The sequence below is a fragment of the Trematomus bernacchii genome, unplaced genomic scaffold (assembly GCF_902827165.1).
Source record: "Trematomus bernacchii unplaced genomic scaffold, fTreBer1.1, whole genome shotgun sequence".
NCBI classification, from domain to species: Eukaryota; Metazoa; Chordata; class Actinopteri; order Perciformes; family Nototheniidae; genus Trematomus; species Trematomus bernacchii.
Genome location: NW_022987313.1, coordinates 13566234 through 13586856, shown reverse-complemented (window position 1 = coordinate 13586856; position 20623 = coordinate 13566234).

Genomic DNA, 20623 nt, shown 5'->3' with positions numbered 1-20623 from the left:
CTGGGCTCATATATGGGCATCAAAACTAGATTGAAATTAAACAGCCCGTCTGTGATGAGTGTGAGACAATACCATTTACATCCTCAGGAGCTGAAAGGAATTATATATTTTATGATTTGTATGTCATTTGTATAGCAACTGATATACATAAATGGTTTCCAGTAAGAAATGTAGATTCTGAGTTGAGAGTACACCTGCGGCTGAATGGTTTAAAATAAAAGCAAAAGCAAAGCAGATACCTGCCTTGTTTGGGATTCCTTAAATACCTTTATGCTATTGGTACACAACAGTTTCCAAAGCTTTCCTCTAACACTCACTGACAGAAAAATGTGGCAGTCAGGGTTGCTGATTAGGGGTCATTGTACTGAATACAATACTCATGTACTGGTTCAAAACGTATTCCCCATAACAGCACTTCAATGAGTCAACCCAAACAACAAATCAGCATTGTTCAGTACATTTCAAGGAAAACGGAATTTCTCCCGGTATACTGTATGTTTGTTTTTAAAGTTGGCGTTGCGCACCGCGGTATCAAGTGAATGCAGCTTTAAAAAAGGGTTAGGGGTAGATGGATTGGTGGAACAAATACAATATTTTCACCCAGGAGACTGCTGCCTGCGTCCCCTGAAAAACAAAAAGTAAACTTTGACTTACGTCACATAGCGTACGGTCATGTCAACATGTTTAAAACTTCAACAGTAATCCATGAGAAAATCAGTTCCCGCCAAAAAAAAATTAGGATGGAGTTTCATTGTATGGGAACGTAATTTTTATTTATTTTACCTTATCGTCAGAAATAATTGCGTCTGCTCTAAGTTTTATGTTTGTCAGACAGTGAGTATGTGTCTACACTTTGACTGGAGTTTAAGAAGTAGAAAGAACCGTATCGCTAGCGCTGGAGGCTTGGCCTGTCAAAGCCAGAATGACATTATCCAGTGGAAGAGGGTGATTTAGCCCCTGGGAGAAAACCAGGCAAGAGGCCTCAATTAATCTCTTCAATTTAGCAACACCAAGAGGAGGTCAAATCTATAATCCAGAGCGGATAGTATATCATAGGGGAGTAAGATTCATGTCGGATAATGACACTCGGTCCGTAACTTTAACCTGAGCCTTTTAGCCTGACCCCCAAAACTCAGTCAGTGAATTAGACTTGGCAACATGTGGACACACACAGACACACATGCACACACACACACCTTACACCCAAGTATACTTCATATATGGTGCAAGACTTATCCTAACGTTGTTTTGGATGCAAATAAAGTATTATTTTCAGTGAACCCAGTAGTTATATCTGACCAAGGCTCACAGTTAGCTACTCCAGTTTTAACACTGACCTCAGAGAAACTTGGGAACAGGCAGAGAAAAGTTGCTGCTTATGTACGTTTGGAATTCTTTGTAAGTTTGGAAGACGTGAGGAATGTTGGACTTGCCAGAGAAATCCTAATTTCTGAGACCAGGCAGAAAGATCAAGCACAACTCAAACCTTTTCAATAATTTGAAACTGTACAGCTTTTGTATCCGTGTTTATGTCCAAACGCAGAAAGCCAAGACTAACAGATGTAGTTACAAGAGGCTTTTCTGAGCTTCCATTAGACTGTAGCCAGGTTGTTTGTAGACAGTCTTGATTTGACAGGGCTGCAGATGTGAAAAGGTCCAGTCGACACCTCAGGATCTCAGGGGTGTCTGGCAGAACAAAAACGGCGCTAACTGAATTCACACGTGTCCATTTATTATGCACATACACACATGCCCACAAGCTTTTGTGTGCAGTAAAACTTGCAGACATGCACAAATGATCCATGCATTTACATAAGCATTAAACAGGCTCAAATGTGGAATTGTTACTTGTTGCCAGCAATTATATGTGAAAGTCAAAGTCAACTTTATTGTCAATCTTTCAGTTTGTGTGTACAGACAGAGAGATTGAAATACCGTTTCCTACAATCCCGAATACGAAAGCAAATATATATAAAAATATGTATGCAAATATGTATATATATACAGTTTTGCTAAGAAAGTTGCAGTTTGGTGAATAACAACGTTTTGTGTCTATGTCTTGCACAGTATACATGAGTGACGCAGGTGTTAGCTTGGCTTGCTAGCTAGCATTAGCTGGATAACTTATCTTTGTGTGCGCACAAATGTAAAAGTATCTTACTTGATGTGTTTTATCTAGCTAGCTAGGAAGCAAAATAACGTTTTACAAAAACTGCAACTTTTCTTTAGTTGCTACATTTTCTTTAAGATTTACCAACATGATATGTGTAATTCATGGAACAATTTACACAGGATCCAAAAATGATTAGTCTGTCTCTGTAGATTTCCATACTTATTTTTTATGAAATGAGGTCAATGGCAGTACTCAAAAGATGCAGGACTTTGCCTCTCTACTATCAGTTATTTTCATTATGGGAAGTGTACAATCCGGTGATTTGAACCATAGTAAGTTAAACTATATCGATATCTCCTTTGTTCATTTTGACCCTTGAATTCCTTTTTTAAATATTTAATTACTTTAATTAAAGCACAGCCCTAAATTGCTGGTGTACCCCTTTAAAGAATGAAGACCTATTTCAGAACTGCATAGCACAAAATAATGTAAACAGGTAAAATATATTTTGGACAGACTCAAAGCTGTTTCAAGTTATAGATTGAAGCACTCTTATTTTGTGAAAAAATGTACGAGAAAAATATTAGAGTACAAAAAACTAAAATGAAAGAGAATACAAGTAGTTGGCAAATATCACCGCAGTTCTGTACTATTATTGGATCAAGTAAAAATAAATCCTGTTGCCATGACCAACAAGCTTTATATTACCTAATGGAAGATTTCCATTCACGCTATAGGTTTAAACTGCACAATATTGTGTATCTTAAGAGATAGGATTGCTTGTCAGGCCTGCCTCATGCTGAAATGACTTGGTGCCCTTGACAAGAGGCACTTAACTCAAATTGCCTGAGTACCAGGCCAGCTGAATAAATGACTGAAACTTTCAATGTGGGCGAAAATTACTCCAGTAAGTGTGTCCATTCAGCTATGTGAGCGATGATGGAAAATAAGAGAACTGCTACGAAGGAAATTACTTCATGCACTCCGAATGACACATTTGCGTCTAAATGAGAATATTCCATGCCATATTCGCAAAAGTGTTTATGTTAGTTCGTTTTAGAAGTTTCACCCAATGATTTAAGAATAAAACATTGAAGATGTGGAGTAAATAGTAAAGAATGAAATGTGTTAAAATGCCATGTGTCACAATTGTATTATGTAAGTATTCTGGTAACAGTTAATTCTGAATGCTCAAGGGCATATGGCACTCTCAACTCTTTCCAGGACATGCCGGGGCCCTGCCTGCCAGTAGCTTTGCCGATATCTGTGTTGATAGGTAATAGATTAAGAGCGGTGAATCAGCTTAGAAACAGGAAGTGCTCAAACGTTTGTGTGAGGTTATCAAATTTAGCAGTGATTCCATGTCAGCCACAGCTTGTCACAAAAAATCTTACTGATAGTGTATATAACAAACTTAAACTAGCTTTATTAAATGTCAGGTATTTGGCAGGAAAAACATTTTTAATCAATGATTTTATCACTGAGCACAATCTCGATTTTATGTTTTTAACGGAAACTTGGATTGAACAAAATAACAGTGCAGCTGTTCTTATCGAATCAACCCCTCCCAACTTTAGTTTTATGAGTCAGGAAAGAATGCATAAGAAAGGGGGTGGAGTTGATATTTTGTTCAATGATTCCATTCAATGCAGGAAGACATCTTATGGGGACTTTGCTTCTTTTGAATATGTGGCCCTTCAGCTGAAATGCTCCTCTCGAGCTCTGTTCCTAAATATCTATAGACCACCCAAATACTGTGCAAGCTTTTTTGATGATTTTACTGAACTGCTGTCTATTTAACTGAAAATACTAGGGAAATGTTTACTCATAATTTTTCATCCACACTTGCCCCTGCTAACATCTCAGTAAATGAGCTAGTAGATCATTTTAATTAAAAAATTAAAAATGTTATAGATAACATTGCTCCAACTAAGGTAAAGGAAGTGACTGGCAAGAAAATATCTCCATGGAGAAAGGCCATGACCGTGAGAACAGAACAAATAGAGTGTCGAAAAGCTGAACGTAGGTGGCGAAAAACAAATCTCCAGGTTCACTTTGAAATCTATAAAGAGAGACATGGCCTTTATAATTTGGAATTGAAAAACGCACGACAGTCTTTCTTCTCTGACATCATTACCAAAAACAAAAACAATGCACGTGCCTTGTTTGCTACCGTCGACAGACTAACAAACCCCCCAGTGTCAGTAGCCTCTGAATTTCTATCCACCAGGGCGTGCAATGATTTTGCCTCCTTCTTCACTGACAAAATTCAGAAAATTAGACAAGCAGTCAGTGCCTCTGCATCAGGTACAGCAAATGTGTTGTCCCTGTGTCCACCTAATATCAATTCAAACACCATGACACAATTCCATCAGATTAATGATAAAAACTTAGAGGACATTATTCAACTTCTGAAATCCTCCTCCTGCTGCCTTGATATTATTCCAACAGGATTTTTCAAAGATGTTTTTCATTGCATGGCCTCAGATCTACTTCATATAGTAAACACATCTCTTCACTCAGGTATTTTTCCAGAGGCCCTAAAAACTGCAGTCATTAAACCGCTCTTAAAAAAGAATAATCTAGATGCTTCAGTAATGAACAATTACAGGCCAATATCAAACCTGCCATTTCTAGGTAAAATCATTGAAAAAGTTGTATTTCAACAGTTGAGTAACTTCTTGCATTTAAATAACTCTTTGGATGTGTTCCAGTCAGGATTTCGTCCAAACCACAGCACTGAGACTGCTCTTGTAAAGGTCTTCAATGACATCCACTTAAACACAGACAGTGGCAGAACTTCAGTGTTAGTATTATTAGATCTCAGTGCTACGTTTGACACTGTTGACCACAACATATTACTAGATCGACTACAAAACTGGGTGGGACTTTCGGCAACAATTCTAAATTGGTTTGAGTCCTACTTAAAGGACAGAAAAAACTTTGTTTCTATAGGTAAATACACATCTGAGTTGACAAATATGACATGTGGGGTACCTCAAGGCTCCATCTTGGGGCCTCTTCTCTTTAACATCTACATGCTACCACTGGCTCAGATAATGAAAAACAACAAAATAAGTTACCATAGCTATGCGGATGACACACAAATTTACGTAACAATTTCACCAGGAGATTATGCTCCAATTCAAACACTGAGTAAGTGCATTGAACAAATCAATGACTGGATGTGTCAGAACTTTCTCCAATTAAACAAAGATAAAACTGAGGTAATGGTTTTTGGAGCCAAGGCAGAACGTATAAAAGTTAGCGCTGAGCTTCAGTCTGCAATGTTCAAAACAACAGATAGAGCCAGAAATCTAGGTGTAGTCATGGACTCTGACCTGAGTTTCAACAGTCACATTAAAACAGTTACTAAATCAGCCTACTATCACCTAAAGAACATATCTAGGATTAAAAGACTAATGTCACAGCAGGATTTGGAAAAACTTGTCCATGCTTTTATCTTCAGTAGACTCGACTACTGCAATGGTGTCTTTACAGGTCTCACTAAAAAATCTATTAGAAAGCTGCAGCTAATTCAGAACGCCGCTGCTCGAGTCCTCACTAACACTAAGAAAGTGGATCACATCACTCCTGTTCTGAAGTCTTTACACTGGCTTCCTGTGTGTCAAAGAATAGATTTCAAAAATATTGCTGCTGGTTTATAAAGCTTTGAATGGTTTAGGCCCAAAATACATGTCTACAAGCAGCATTCAGTTATTATGCTCCAAATATCTGGAACAAACTCCCAGAAACCTGCAGGTCCGCTGCAACTCTTACTACTTTTAAATCCAGGCTGAAGACTTTTCTTTTTGCCGCTGCTTTTAATTGAACTATTCACATCTTAAACTGCACTGTAACTTTTATCCATGTATTTTTTCTTTTAATGTTTATTTTATTATCTTTTCTTTTTAATGACTGATTTTAAATGCCATTTTCTTAATGTCTTCCATTTTTGTAAAGCACTTTGAATTGCCTTGTGTTGAAAGGTGCTATATAAATAAACTTGCCTTGCCTTGCCTTGCCTTGCCTTGCCTTGCCTTGCCTTGCCTTGCCTTGCCTTGCCTTGCCTTGCCTTGCCTTGCCTTGAATGCTTATCAGACCGTGCCACAATAAAAAAAAACAGGGACAGCTTGTTTTGTATGAAAAACAAAAGGCTGAATCCAAATGATTCCAGACAAAATGTTTTACAAGCCTTTATTTCACTTAACTTTGTGACATGTTAAACTATTAAAAAACCCATGTGTTTAGCAGAACCATAGCCAGGATTTAGTAAATACTGAACTCACATGCCCCCTCGAAACATTATCCCTCAGAATATTTTTGAGCCTTTACTTTCTATTATTAATTTTGCCAACAGTCACAATTAAAAACACCCATTTGAGTTTTGATTAGATGGAGTTTATTCCAATTATACCAATAATAATAGCCCCAGACAGAACTGCTGACTGGGGCTTTATTGGTTAGCGCTTATGCGTGAAGTGTAAAGCTTTAATTCTAGCTTTTTTATATATGTTCAATCGGAAAGAAACATTGTTGAAAGCAAGTTTCAAGCTGTATGCACATTATGGTTCAATCATTGGTTTCTATTCTATTTGGCATTGTGTTTTAAACAGTTGTTGAAAATTATAAACAAGATAAATACACCGTTGGTAGAGAAACTACAAAGGACATTTATAATGGAATAGACAATAAAACAGAAATAAGGGATATTTGGAAAAACAACAGGGAATAGCTAAAAATAGCTGTTGTATTTGCTGTAAAGTGTCTTTACTGTAGGGTATTTTTATTATATGTACAGCAATCATTTAAAAATGTGCTATATAAATAAAACTTGATTTGATTTGATTTGATTTGATAAAGATGTACTAATTGATGTCAGGGAATAATTCTGTATACATGTTTACCTTTTGCCCTCTGACGCAGATGCCCAACCTTGGGCAGCTGCTATCTCCCTCAAGGAGGGGCTGCCCAAGCATTTTGTTGTTGTTACCAGTTTATGACCGGGCAATTCTCGGTCAGAGATAGTTATTGTTATGGGACCCATAACACATAAGAACACATCCTTCTCGGGGTGTGTAGATGACCCCGAGCCATAACCGACAACTAAAGTTGATTCTGTTCTATTGTTATACGTGCTCACTATAACTTATATAGAGGCTCTTGTATAGGAAAGGATTGGACCAACGTGTAGGTTGACTTGCTCTCGTTTATTAATCACCGATGCACCACAGTTACATCATAAAGGTTCCTACCCACCTATTATGCCTGATACTACATCCCCCTTTCTAAATAGGAGACCTTAGCTGTGGAGAGGATGTGTATGGACAACACAAGCCTCTGAAGCTGATATTAAAACATTTCTTAACTTGTATTCATTCTAATGAACAATACATGTATAACAGCATTCCAGCTCAAGTTTATCAAGACGGATATTATTAAAGACACTTAAGGCTTTTTCTAGGTCTTAACATAGTGCAAAATACTATTAAAAATAAATAAATAAAACACTTTATCAACATGTGTTTCTGAAAACACTGCAACATATAGTTCTGTCTAACTGCAGAATTCTTATTAAAACATTCAACTGCTGTACTTCTTTTTATTAATTTATTTAGTTTTAACTATGGAGGGATGGGGTGGACTACCTAAACCCTCCAGCTGAGTGTGGGGATTATTCTGCCCCATTGACTGGCTATAAATGCACAAAGCATTTTAGGTGTGCAGGAGGTGCCCTGACTCTGGCAGGAAAACGTCTCTCACACACTGTGCTTTGCTGACTCGAGTCATGCTGGACTTCTGGTGTGGCAGGAGTGCATGCTGCCTCAGTAGTGGTGTTAACAGGTGTGGTGTTATCATCGAGGACCCTCAGGGGTTGAAGAGAGGTGGTATCTGTTCCTTCGGACGGTGCCCCTGGGTGTCTCAACGATGTAAGACCTGGGTGTGTCTGCTGTTGACACCACTGTGCCCTTCTCATGTGTATCTTTGATCCACACATGTTCGCCGGGTTGCAGGTGCAGCATATCATGTGCTCTGTGTCTGCGATCATAGTTTTGTCTCTGTTTTTGTCTGTAACTTTGTTCTGTCAATTTCAACTTTATCATATCTGCACATCCTGGGTTGAGCTGTGATGGAATGACAGGAACGAGTGTCCTTATCTTCCTCCCCATGAGAACCTCTGTGGGACTGTATCCATTTGCCAGAGGACTAGCATGGTAGGCCATGAGGGCAAGATATGGATCACTTGATTTCTTAAGGAGACCTTTGATTGTCCTCACAGCCCGCTCCGCTTCTCCATTGCTCTGAGGGAAGTGGGGACTGGATGTCACATGACTGAAGTTCCAGTCCTGGGCAAACTTCCTGAACGGCTCAGATGCAAACTGTGGTCCATTGTCTGAGCGCACAATCTCTGGCACCCCATGTCGTGCAAATATAGACTTGAAGTGTGTGATAACTGCCTCTGATGTTGTGGATGTTAATTTTGCCACTTCAAAAAATCTTGAAAAATAGTCAACAATGACCAAATAATGTTTGTTGTCTAATTGAAACAGATCTGCTTCCACTGCAGACCATGGTCTCGATGGGAACTCAGTAGGCATCAATGTCTCTCTGAGGTTTGTTCTCTCCCGGCTACATGTGTCACAGTTCTCTATCTTCCGTTAACTCCTTGCTGAGTCCTAGCCACCACACAGACTGTTTGGCTCTTTCTCTGCATTTGGTTATGCCCATGTGACCTTCATGCAGCTTGGTGAGCATGTCAGCTCTGAGCGATGTAGGGATCACTATCCTGCTACCATAAAGTAGGAGACCATTTTGAACTGTGAGCTCGTCTGAGAGTGGCAGATAGGGTTGAAACACTCTCTCAATAGAAAACTTGTCTGGCCATCCCTCTACACAGTACCTTTTTAACTGTTGGAGTATGGTGTCGTTGTCTTGGTGTGTCTGTATTTCCCTGAGTCTCCTTTCTGTAGCTGGCAGGCTTGCTATGACTGAGTCCACGTACAGATTGATTTCATTTTCATGAAGCCCCTCATTTATGTTGCTGACAGGAGCCCTGGATAGTACATCTGCAGTTGCGATGTCTTTGCCTGCCACATGTGATATGGTGTAGGAGAATCGCATCAGTCGCATACGGAGCTGTATGCGTGGTGGAAGTTCATCCAAGCTCTTTGAGCCTAGCAGAGGAACCAAAGGCTTGTGATCAGTCTCAAACTTTTTTTTTCGGGAAACTTTTCCCGATGAGGAACTCTGCAAACCTCTCGCAGGCCCAAGTTGATGCCAGAGCCTCCTTTTCAATCTGGGCATATCTTTGTTCAGTGCTGTTGAGAGCTCTTGAAGCATATGCTACAGGTCGCCATTCGATGCCTGTTTTGTCGCTGCAGAAGCACGGCACCCATCCCGTATGAAGATGAATCCGCAGAGACAAGAGTTTCAGCATTTGGGTCATACAGTACAGTGCTAGTCCCGGGGGTGTCGTCAGATCCTTTTTGATGCTGTCAAAGGCCTGTTGCTGTTGTGGCCCCCAGGCCCACATGTTTGTTTTCTTTAACAAGTCTCTTAGAGGATGAGTTTTTTCAGCCAGGTTGGGTAGGAATTTCCCAAGGTGATTTGTCATCCCCAGAAAGCGTCTCACCTCACTGACATTACTGGGCTCTGTTATGGCTTTCACAGCGTTAATCTTGTCTGGGTCTGCGCTGACTCCAGATGCCTCTATAACTTGCCCCAGAAACTTTATTCTGCTTTTTGAGAACTCACACTTGTCGTTAAGTGTCACTTCTGCTTCCTGCAGTCGTGATAGCGTCCTCTTCAGCCTCTCATCGTGCTCTTTTTGTGTGGCTCCCCAGATAAGCACGTCAGCCATCTGACACACAACGCCTTCCAGGCCCTCCAGGATACGTGACATTCGTTTTTGGAAGTGTTCTGGTGCTGATGATATTCTGAATATATTGTGCTTTTATCATTTTTACTCAGAGTGGCTGTCCACATTGATGTCTGTCATCCAAGGATTGCTCCCTATATCATCTGATATTGAGCCCAGGAATGCAACATCATCATCTGTTGCAACGTTCCACTCTTGCCTTTTTTTATTCCTGCACACTCTGGCGTAATGGCCTTGTGTTCTGCATTGGTTGCACATTGCATCCTTTGCTGGACACTGCTGCAAACTGTGCCCTCTTGTATCTCCACATCTTCTGCATTGTGTTTGCTAGCTGCGGTGCTCTTTTCTCCTTGTGTTGTTTAACGTGCTTCGGACGTGCGCCAAACTGTTGCCGCGGGTGCACGCTGTCGAGCTGTGTGCTGGCGATGTCGGTCCTGAAATTAACTTTGAGCATTTGTTGTTGCTTCTTTACCAGCTCACTTTGTCTAGCTTTATTTATTGCTCTCTTGTTCTGATAGTCTTTTATCTTTCAAACCGACCACAATTCTGTCTCTCACCATTTCGTCATGAAGAGCGCCATATCCACAGTGCTCCGCCAGGCAATGCAGCGCTGTATGGAAGCTGTCAGCCGACTCGCCCAGCTCCTGCTGTCTCTGATTCAACTTTGCCCTCTCGAAAATTATGTTTCTACGAGCCACAAAGTGTCCATCCAGTCTTCCAGTAACTGTCCCGTACTCACTCGCTTCCTCAGGGCTTAAGTGCAGAGAAGTCAGTATGTCCTCTGCCTCCTCTCCCATAGTGTAGAAGAGGGCATTCACCTGATTCTCGTCCGGTTGTGTCTCTAATCCAGACGCAATGCGGAATCTTTCAAAGCGTTTTATCCACTTAGGCCAGTCATCTGCCTTGAAAGTGAACTTTTCCGGTGGTGAGACCTGAAACTGGTTCATCGTGGCGTGCTAGCTAGCTTTAGCCTCTTCCTCGGCGTTCCACGGAAAAATAGACGGCACTAAACCTGACATACTTTTCGGTCCACTGGACACTAACATTGACTTGTTAATGTCTCGTTTTCACTTCTGACACCATGTTCTATTGTTATAAGTGTTCATTATAAGTTATATAGAGGCTCTTGTATAGGAAAGGAATGGATTGGACCAACGTGTAGGTTGACTTGCTCTCATTTATTAATCACCGATGCACCACAGTTACATCATAAAGGTTCCTACCCACCTATTATGCCTGATACTACAGATTCAGTTTCCTAAGCTTTTTAGTCTATCTATTGAAGAATGTTGATTATTACACTCTGAACTAGTTAAAACCTGGAACTACAGGAGGGTTCTTCAGAATTGATTGTGGCATCACAACCGTGTGGTCAAACCGTGGCCCGTGACATGTCTTGTGAATTCTCCGGCCGAAGCTCCAAATAAACCGTCAGTGTTTGCCATCAAAGCTCCAGCTCTCCTCGTGTCTCTCTGAGTCCTGTTTCCAATTGCTACAGAAGTTTCCCCCACAATTGAAAACAAATAGGTTAGCTATGGTTTGATCAGGTGTTGGAAAGGAACAAATTAGTAATCAATACAGCAACTTTTTCCCCATGCCAGTGCGAATTTGTACCGGCTGGCCACTCCATTTGAGTTTGGCACACAAAACAACACGTGCTACCTATGTCTAGCTGATATAATGGCTTTTGGATGAATCAATCAAAACACCATGTTTAGCATTAACACTGCAGATCAGTAAGAGGTCAACATAATGTTGAATAACAAATGCAAAGGCAGGCAGTGGTTTTACATGTTCATGAACTGTATGGGTCAGTGTCACCCAAGAAAAGTTCATTAAAACAGACTTTTAAAAATGAGTGCATTGATATATTTTGGTAAGTGGGTTTGTATATAAATAGTTTAAACAGGCATTACTAACAGAATGTTCCTATAATATAAACTGATGGTGAGTTATGTCAGGATGCATGAAACGGACAGACTAAACGTGCACTCTCTGGAATATCAAAGACTAAATAATCTGTCTTTGCTTTTCATATGGGAAGTAGTGTTTTGTGATCCTAAAGAAGAGTCAGTGACCAACTGACTGTTTTTTTTTTTTTTTTCTGTTTGTTTTGTTTTTTGTCTGAGATAGGAATGTCTCATTTTGTTATTGTAATGTCCATGTTTTGTGTCTGTAGCCTGTACAATAAATAAATAAAAAAATAAAAAAGTCAGTACACCTCCAAACAGTGAATAGCCACTGTTACCCTCATTTCCAGCTAGCTTCCTGTTACTCTCCTCACCTGACATGCTCTGAACAGCTGACCTGGTGGTGCTGTCTAACACAACACAGAGGCCTGCTATTGTCCATAAACTGCATGCTCTGCTGGTTTTTGTCTACTCTCTTTGTGGACAAATCCAAAGCACCCCATGTAAAAATGGTCAACATTGCAGCAATCATAAACATGATTACAGTCCAAAAACAGTTTTGGTGTAAATAACTACATAAGGACTCACCTGTTCAAATTATGTTGATTCTTAAAGTAATGGTGTGGCAGCTTTGAGTGACAGTTGGATGCCATACAGGCTAGCAGTCGCCAGCTGTCTGTAAGGCATCCACCTAAGCTATTTTCGAAACACTGAACTTGACCGTTTGAAAAGTGTTGTGCAAATATGAATAAATATTAAGATAATAGGACTTGCTGTGTGATTAATTGTATGCCAGACATCTTTCTGGCCAATGGGGGTCTTTGGATGGTGGGCTGATGGACCTTGTTGCCGCCATCAGTTTCCAACCACATAAATGGAACTGTAATTTTTCTTTGTTTCCCTCGAAATGTGGCTACATCGTAAAATATAGGACAGCTGTATTCAACTAGGTGACTGTTTTTCTAAACACCAATCTGAAAGGGTGTGAAATATGAAATTTTGAGTAGATAGTGACAAAAAATGGTTGAATATAATATTGAAAAAGTCCATTCTCCATCTCCTTGTATTCCGACAAGTTCATTTTTAGTATTGTTTTTTTATGAAAGCACTAAATAGCAGTATTGGTTTTGTGCCCACCATACCTGGCTTAGAACATGGTACTAAAATACCAAGGAATCCAGTGTTTTCTGGTAAGCACATTCCAAACGAGCCTGTTGGTTGCTAGCCAAAATTAGCATCCAATTGCCATGACAGTTACGTAAATTATGGAAGCACCCTGTTAATCAAGCTAGCGCTAGCTTGTACCTTAGCTGTTAAGCTAAGTTCACAACCAATGGTTTGTGTCAAGATGACTTCATGCACTTCCTATATAATCTATGACAAACACCAACACATCCACCAACACATAAAGTACCCAGTTCCCCAGCCCTTCTGTGTTGCTATCTGTAACCTCTGTGATGGAGGGTGAAATACAGAGGGATGGTGCAGTTCAGTTACACCAACAACATTTCTACATTAGCTTTCATCCTGGTATGACACAAAGTAATCTGTATATGTTTCCCTTCCTCATCTCTTATTGTGATGACTATGGTGTAAAATCTCAGAATTAATAAGATTCATCTCTGTTCTATTTCTGCCTTTTGTGATTATTTTCCCTTTATTTCCTGGCTGTCATCAAAGTCGCTCTACATTTGTCTTTTTCTCGGCTGTGAAGCAGTGGAGTTATTATCTCCTCAGTTTAAGGTCAGACGTATTGTGTATGTGTGTGTTTGTGAGTGTTTAAAAGCAATAACATTGCAAAGCCTTTACCGATGTTGGCAGAAATATTGATTTTCGAGAGATGGAATTTGCATTGCCCTCTGGGCAGTACTGAGAAACAGAACAAAATAAAGCAGCATTCTAACACACACGCTCTAATCTCCTCAGTGAGGCCTGATTGAAAGTGACACATTGCTACCAATCAATACGCAAACTCATTGTCGCTATGGGAATATCCTGAATGAACTGTCCCCATTCCTATTCGTTCCACAGACACTAAATGATACAATGAGACATTATGTCTGCTGGAGTCACACTGTTTGCATGTATAGCATTATGTAACCACACGGTCAATAGTGCATAGCAATAATATGTTGTATCAAAGCATGTGATCTGCATGCATTCAAGACCATTTTGTGGTTTTGGCCATGCATGCAATTTTCTGCACTTCTTCAAAAGCAGAAATCTTTTGGCGGTGTGGATGTGACCCTTGATGGGCCTCTTTTGTGTGACACATCACGGGGTTGTCCAGGGGTAACAGTGACATAACACGGCTTATTGTGTGAGGAATGGCATGCAACAACAGTAGCCCAACATGCAGTCCTGAATAGGACTTCAAAGGCAGTTAGAGTTCAGCACTGCAAGGTATTTCATTGTAACTACCACAGAGTGTCAAATTCCCATTCAGCTCTTAACCATTCCACGCTATTCTTACATAACGCTGTACGTGTACCGAACCATCACCTGCACTTGGCACGTCTTGGGAAGTGGATTTGGACAGAAAGTAGCTGGCTCTGGCCGGTCATCGCTCAGGAAAAGGTGGAGAAAATGGATTTACTGTGGCGTTCTTGCCAACATTTCCAATACATTGCAGTTCTTTAGTTTGTAATTCCAGCTGCAAATATTCCTCTAGTGCTCTATCAACCCTGTCTCTCGTTTCATATCCATTTATTTTCTTTCGATTACTGTACTCTCCTGCTACCTAAAGTTCACAAGAAAATTCCACTTTTCAATAACATTACTTGTGTTTTTATTGTATAGCCTACACATTCACTCTGACTTTCATACTTCTATCTGCTTGACAGTTGAGAAGAAAAGATGTGGGCTCTCTCAAACCCAAGTTATTTCTATTTATACTGCGCAGTTAGAGTGGTTTTTTCCGAGCCTTTCAGACCCATGGAGGGAAGGCCTAATCCACCCCACTTTCCCCACCGCCAAGCACCGCCTGGCCAGCAGGACCGCCCAGACATGTCCCCACTCACTGTCCAAACTCCTGACCACATGCAGCTGGGGTGGAGGGATGGAGCGGATGGAAGGGAGTAGACAGGAGGGAGGAGAGGGAATGGAGGGGCATTCGACAAGCATGTAGTGTATGAAGTGTAGAAAAGCTACAGGACAAACAACAACACTGGTGTGTGCGTGTATTTCCGAGTGTGTGTGTTTGAGTGTGTGTGTGTGCTTGCATTCACTTTTATGTGGGGTTACACCCTCTTACTCAAATAGTTGTTTTGGTCTCATTTGACTAAGATTGTATTTGTCCATTAATCATTTCTCAATGCTTTAAAGTTACAACAAAACAAAAGAAGGAAATTATAAAGATGTTCTTTTTTGTTTAAGAGGGAGTAAATAAAAGCTTATTCCTATTAATTAGTTTCATGGATTAACGTCTCTAAGGAAAACAATAGGCAAATCTTTTAAACTCCACACTAAACCTCCTTTTAGACAAAAATAATTATTCTCGCTATACATCCTTTCAAAATAAAGTGATATTTAATAAACTTCTAAATGCATTGATATGCAAGGAATGGACACCAGAAGTTTGAAAAAAATAATATTTGCCCTTGCCAATAATTAGATAACTAATATAATTTAACTTTTGTATGTTATGTCAAACTAATGGGCTAATAAACACAGGATTTAAAGTTCCACTTTTGTATGATTCTCTTTCAAAAGAATCATTCTAATAGATAAGTCGACAAACAATTGTTTGATGAATATCCTTGCATCTATACTTGTGAGGGAATCAGAGAAAGACAGAGAAATTGAGAAAGAAGACAAAAATGACAACATGTTATTTACACGGTTATTTACACACATGGCGCAATATATGAATTCCAAGGGTCTGAAGTAAGAGACCGGAGATATCTTCTGTGCTGCAATCACTGAAAACTCTTGACATAATGTCCATTATGCAACATTGTCCTAAGAAATCCCCTCGCGCTCAAATAGCCAAGCAAGAGAGTGGCTATAAAAGGAGAAGGTATGCATCCGTTTTTTCCAGGCAAATGCATTGGTTGCACATGCCGCCATTAGTTTTGGAATGGCTTTGATGAGTATTTATCAAGCTGTTCTGGAGGCCAACAAAGAGAGTTATGTGATAACATAATATTTACTGACAGCAGGAAATATAACTCAAGATAATCCTTGAAAACAAGGAAAAAGGCTGAGTTAGTCACTATGAAGTGCAAAGCAAATATAATGTACTGAATAGAAAACCTGTGTTAAAATGAAAGTCCTAGTTCATTTTTATTCAAGTAACACGATGACAAACTCGGAAATGTCATTTCATGGAGCAGGATGTACTTCTTCTACCCTGAATTTGTATCTTTCATCCAGATTGTCTCATGGAGAGTATATGATATTCTGCCTGCAGTGAAACAAATATCATTTAAAGTTCAGCACACAAAGCACAGCAAAACATTCTTAAACAAATTATTTAAAAGCCCCCCCATTTCCTTGACTGTTCATCATACTGAAAAACAAACATGCTGATTAATGCAAAAAAACTACTTTGGGAAATTCATATACAGTATTTCAGGAATGCAGGCTGAAGTTTGATATGCCTGGGTCTAGCTAGCATAACGGAGGGCAGAAGCCTCAGAGAATAACACATAACCAAAGCCCTAAAGAATTCCCTTGGACACAACTACTAAGCAGAAAGCTGTGCCCTGGAGGCAAAGGCAGGAGAGTTTGAAACCCCAGACTTGAAATAGCATGGACTCTACAGCTGGGGACCGCCTGAGATAGACATTCAGCACGTTGGTTAGCGCTACTTCTGGCTATAACAGAAATTAAATGTATTTTTAAATAATATATATACTGCTCCAACAATCTGAAAGTCCTTGCACAAACTTGCATGATTGCAAACTATGGGCACTGTAACTCTTATGTTAAACACTTTTTAGACCATTGGTAAAAATAGGTTACATACATGCTACCCACTAGCTTACATGCATAGGTCACTGCATGGGCTGCCCTCCTTTCATCACAGCCACCGTAACAGTTATTCACTCTGAAAATAACTCTCTTGCAGTCATTCCTTCCCTGACTCCAGCACTCAGTCACTCTGCAAATGCACTGGTGTAAACAAATTAACCTTTCTCAGGCTGACTCAATATAGCTTTGCATCACGCTTTGGATGATGCCATTTTCATCTTTACACATGGTTGCTGCGCATGTTGCAAGTATTACAAGAGAGGGTAAAATAAGCACATGACATTTAACCCCAGGAAACCATCAAGCTAGATTTGTCTTAAACTAATGTAGCCTACGCAGTAAAGTAAAGTAAGTAACGATTCACATTGTGTTTTTTTCCTGAACCTAACCACATATTTTATGCACCTAAACCAAAATGAACTGAATGTGAAACCTAAGTAACTGCAATCAGTTCATGACTTTGGATAGGAACCTTGCCTACAGTCGGCTCCTTCTGAATCATCATGGTCAGATGTCAACCTTTGGATCTGAAAAGTGAAGCCAATGCAGAGTTGGCTTAAATTTGCAGTCTTTTTGATTGTGTAGAAGACAGTGTTGTCAGTTGATTATACATTTTTTGTCTCAAAACATGTTTTGTTTATCAATCGGTTGCCTTTAGCTGCAGCACCTCAAGGCACTTCTGGTTTAAAGAAACCAAGATGGCTACAACCAAAAAAACAATATGCCAACCTCCCAAAATCCTCATGGCAACAGCCAAAATGACAAACTCTGGTCTTCAAACTCATAGTCCACAAACCATTGGTGACATCAAGATAACTACGTCAACTTCTAACACAGTCTATGATTAGTCTATGATGACTACCATTCAATGGCCTGATAACATTCAAAACATGTGGTGAATGTGGTTTATGCAGATGTTACTGCAAGCATCTCCCATGCAGTTGAAATAGTAAGAATATGACCAAAGGTGGGGTTATGCATCCTTTGAATGTTTTTTAGCAATAAACCGTGGTGACCATGTTCCCATTGCTTACATCTATCATTGTGAATGTAAGCAATGTATGTGCATGTGCCATGTGAGCGTCTGTCACTTGGTGGCTTACAGTATAAGCAAGGTACCATAGAAGCAGAAGCTTGTCTTTAATCGTCCCTTTGGTTAAAGAAGCATCTTGGTATTCTACCACTAAGCCTCTGTGGCCACCCTCAGACATAAATGGGACGACACACACACACACACACACACATACACACACACACAAACATCACAGTCCCAGAGCAACACATCATCCTATGGAATCTATCTAACCAAAACCACTAAGCCACTGAGAGGCAGCTACTTAACTGAAGAATCATCTTCCCCTACTCTGTAATAATGGCCAAGCCAGATCTAAACCATTCTGTTTGAAAGCATCGCCAAGACGCTTTACTAAGGGATTGATTAGCCAGGAGTTGCGGAGGGTGCAGTGTTTACAGCTTGGTAGGCACGCATGCATGTAAAGGATCGCACACAGGAATTGTATGCAGAGAGACATCAAAAACTCATATAAATGACTTATGCTCGGTTGACAGGCTACTGTTGCTGCTGTAAGCATGTAGTGGCAAGTTAGTGTCTGACCCACCTCAGTGCTTTCATGAAGAAGATAATAAAGGTGTTTTGATTGTTATTCAAGAATGACTGGGTAATGTGATGGCAACATGTGTGACTTCTGTACAGAAATAACAAAGTTGTTTTCAATTTGGGGTCATTTTCGGATCTTCACTGCAAGACACAAGTAAACTTTGGCACACTGCAGCACCTTTGATCCTGTGTTGAAATGGGTAGCAGGTCATCTTGCAAACGTCACAACCACAAACTAAACCAAGCAGTCTGTCGGGAGATTGGTGCACACACTCTAAGGCGGGCTGAAGATCCTCTGACACTGAGCACACCTTTTTGATTAACTGCCAGACCGGCGCTGAGAGACAAAGGTGTCGAATGCTGGCAAAGATGACTGAAAAAACTGGTTTTCGTTTCTGCCGCTGAAGCACAAGTTGTTTTTGCCTTTAAGGTTCTACAAGTTTCAAGCTTTAGCCTTTATCTGTATCCAAAGTCTTTACTGTAACTCACTCTTTTCAGAGTTGATGAAGCGTGAGTGTGTGCATGCATGCTTGCACATTTCTTGCACATGTTAAATCATCATCTATGGTGACTGTCCCAGTATGACACTTACCTTTTGTTATCACTTGACCTTGTGAACCTGACACAGGAATTAGGAAAGATTAAAGAGGAACAAAGTGTCAGAATTATGGGAAATCATTTGTGAGAAAATGACTTGTAATTACTTCGCTCCACCTAAAGGAAAGAATTTAGAGCAGTTTGCACGCATGCAAAACTTGGAGCAGAAAAAGTGCCACTTATTTGCTCAGAGTAAAAAGGTCTTGCATCCAGATTTAAAGTATGTCTTCGTGCATCGGACTCATGTAGAACAGTCGGTTGCCTGTTCTGGGGTGAAACCACAGCTATGTCAGCTATAGCTAAAGACAACACATGGACCAAAACAGGATATTAAAAGAAAAAAAAAATTCACAGCTCCCTAACAAGCCCGGTCCGGCCCCTGGTTGGTGTTTACTGCATTCACTTTCTGTCAAGGAAACACACTTAAGTACACAGTGTAATTGTTTCGTAGAAAGTGGACGTGGCTGCTTATGTTTTTGGAACTCCTTTGGCATTCTTGAAAAGACTGCACTTTGTATGCAGTTATCATTTGATATAATCTACATGTTTGGGAAAAGATTATTGTATGTTGACATGTGGTATTCTTACTAAAACCACTGTGCAATATTCCAGATGTAATACAAGTGTCAACAAGTGCAATAAAATCTACGCATGTGGTTAATACTGTGGAGATGGTACTTTATGTAAAGAAAGGCAAAGGTTTTAGAATGAAAACCTTTGATGAATAAAGTACATTTTACAACCTAATCTGGTAACACTTTCTATGATGTCCCTGTCTGCAATGCATCACTAACATACTACATTTGTTATAATCTGTATATCGCTGTATAACTATAGTAACATGCACTCCAAAATATTTTGTATGATGTGTAACAACTATCAAGTATCATACTATCAAATAATTGCTGAACATTCTCTTCATTTTCTGTTGCAAGGATAGTGTATTGTAATTTTCCAAGTTGGAATGCATTAAAATCAATGTTATAATACATTATAATTAATGTAATATTGCATAATAATGTGCATATGTGTTGTTCTTAAAGGCCCCTGTGTGCTTTAAGTGATGTGAAAACACAAAAAGCTTCAAAATGTTGTTAAATAGATTACTTAAAGCATATAATGACCACTTATGGCGCATTTCCACTGCATTACGTAGCACGGTTTAAGCGTGCCGTGTCAAACCCGGCCCGTTTTTTGTTGCGTTTCCACTAGGGGTAGTTCTGGCTAACGGGTACTTTTTCACAGTTTTTTTGGCCCTTCAAAATCGAGGTTCTTTCCAGGCCAACAACCGGGCTGAATATGCTAAACTAGTGAGAGAATCGCTGGCAAGGGGGCTACAACTACAACAAAATGAACATATTTTACCATGATTTAATTGTAATACACATTTTTAAATGATGCCGAAGTAACAACAGACTGATACCGGTTAGTAAAAACCATGAATTAATGCTTTGACAAGTCTGCAGACAAGACGGCAGGCGAAAAACCTTTTAAAATGCGTGTTATCTGAATGGAGATCGGCTAAGCTAACG